Consider the following 2270-nt stretch of genomic DNA (forward strand, 5'->3'; position numbering starts at 1 on the left):
TTATGCTGTCGGGTTTGCAAGATGGCGTGGATGCTGGCTTGGCATTGTTTAGTGGGGGTGGTCAGATTACCGCGTAGGTATTCGCGGTATCCTCCTTGGCGGAGATAAGCTCTGAGGAGTTAAATTCATGAGAGGAAACTAAGTGCTTGCCGCGTCACAGTGGGCGGCATCACAGGAAAAGTTAAGAAGGTCTTTAGTTAAGTGGTTACTTTAGAGCCACGTAAGAAATGTTGTTGTTAATAAAGCTGTGGCCATTCCCCCAATTTTCCAATAAACATGTTTCTTTGTTTTATTTAAAATTATTTAAATTATTACAATTGGGTAATGATGTTTTAGTGGGTATAACATTATTACATGCAGTCTCTTATAAGCTCAGAGTACACAACCTGCTGCAGCTGCACGATTGCAGGAAAATGAAATAGTTACACAGAAAAACTAATAGTTTAACATATTCGCTCGTATTGTTAGGAGCATTTTCCTTAGTTTGGCACATTGTTCTCAGATGCCAATAACATAAAGGGCAGAATAAATAGAGCCTTAGGTGGCCAGCCTAATGAGGAAAGCAAGGTATAAGAAGCATTCACACACTTTTGTCAGACCAGGGGAACTCGTGTACCACAACAAAGGTTACAAACAAAAAACCAGCTTTAAACATGAAGCATAAACTTTTACTTCTTCAACTGTACCCCTTTAACACACTTATACACATAAGTTAATTGATCCATTTCTAACACCCACTCTAACAAAAAAAAACACCTATTGAAAACTCTACACATTGGGTAAAGCTTTAAGTTACGGTACTGGATGGGAGCATTGAGTAAGGAAAAGTAAAGGAAGTAAAGTAGAATGATAAAAAAAAAAGTTTAAAGGTTTCCGAGGGTACATAAGTTTGAAAAGGCTGGCAAGTAGCGGCACTGCGATGAGAGGTGGGTGTATATGTAGAATTATGAATTGAGACCAAAGAATTCAATATCATCTTCACCCTAAGCCTCAGTTTACACACTCTGCTCTATGTCCCCAGCCCAGAGGATCTTCGAACCCTCATTTGATGGAGCGCGGGACCAGAATTAGTTGTGGCCAGTGGTCGTGGTGTGTCCAATGGTGTAGTTGTGGCCATCCAAGATGATCCGTCATGATCTGGTGCCCTCTCATGTACTGCTGATGGTGGCCATTCCTCCTGTGTCGGTTTTCCCACCCTCTGCTGCTGCTATTCTTGTTTTAGCAAAGAAATCTGGCTGACATGCAGGTATGTTTCCTTCAGATCTAAGAAAAATGGAAAACAAAACCACATTTTAAATCACTGTTACTTTAACCCTTTCAAGACTGAGCTCATTTTGGCCTTCAGGATCAGCCCCATTTTTTCAAATCTGACATGTGTCACTTTATGTGGTAATAACTCTGGAATGCTTTTGCCTATCCAAGCGATTCTGAGAATGTTTTCTCGTGACAGATTGTACTTTATATTAGTGGAAAAATTTGGTCAATAAATTCATTGCTTATTTGTGAAAAACACCAAAATTTAGAGAAAATGTGCAAAAATTATGATTTTTCTAATTTTAAATGTATCTGCTTGTGAAACAGATAGTAATACCACACAAAATTGTTACTATTTCACATATTCAATATGTCTACTTTATATTTGCATCGTTTTTTGAACATTATTTTATTTTTCTAGGACGTTACAAGGCTTAGTACTTTACCAGCAATTTCTCACATTTTCACATTTTCACGTCATCACTCCCAGCCAGCTTCTTTCACTGCAGACACAGCATGACGTCACCCACAGGTCCTTCAACCTTGGCGTCGGAAGAGAGAAGACACCACAGCTCCAGGTGTACAGTTGAATTTGCAGCAGCATCACCATGTGCAGGTAAGCATAGCAAACTCCCTAGAGACGAGCATATTAACCTTTTGGACGCCTTTCAGCCGATATATCTTCTTTGTCCGACGACAAGGTTGAAGGACCTGTGGGTGACGTCACGCTGTGTGTCTTTAGTGAAAGAAGCTGGGTGGGAACGATGAGAAGTGTATGATGCTAATTTGTCAGCATCATACACTTCTATTCACAACGCCCAGTTAGTAAAACAAGTAAACACGCCCAGTTGTTAAAAACAATACACGCCCAGTTGGAAATATGAAAAAAACACGCCCAGTTGTCCATTTCAAAGCTCATTTGCATAAATATAAAATTGCTCATAACTTGGCCAAAAATTATCGTTTTAAAAAAACAAAACTTTACTGTTATATACATTGCAGCGCCGATCACATGC

At 39.5% G+C, this 2270-nt stretch overlaps 1 long non-coding RNA gene across 1 annotated transcript; it reads right to left on the reverse strand.

Moving 5' to 3' along the window:
• Positions 1–646: 646 nt before the first annotated feature.
• On the reverse strand, positions 647–1928 carry LOC142741962 (uncharacterized). Its single transcript, XR_012881252.1, has 2 exons — positions 1701–1928; positions 647–1263 (listed from the first exon to the last, which is right to left on the reverse strand). It is a non-coding gene; the product is annotated as an uncharacterized LOC142741962 (long non-coding RNA).
• Between the last annotated feature and the right edge of the window lie 342 nt (positions 1929–2270).

This window comes from Rhinoderma darwinii, chromosome 1 (genome assembly GCF_050947455.1).
Source record: "Rhinoderma darwinii isolate aRhiDar2 chromosome 1, aRhiDar2.hap1, whole genome shotgun sequence".
Lineage (NCBI taxonomy): Eukaryota > Metazoa > Chordata > Amphibia > Anura > Rhinodermatidae > Rhinoderma > Rhinoderma darwinii.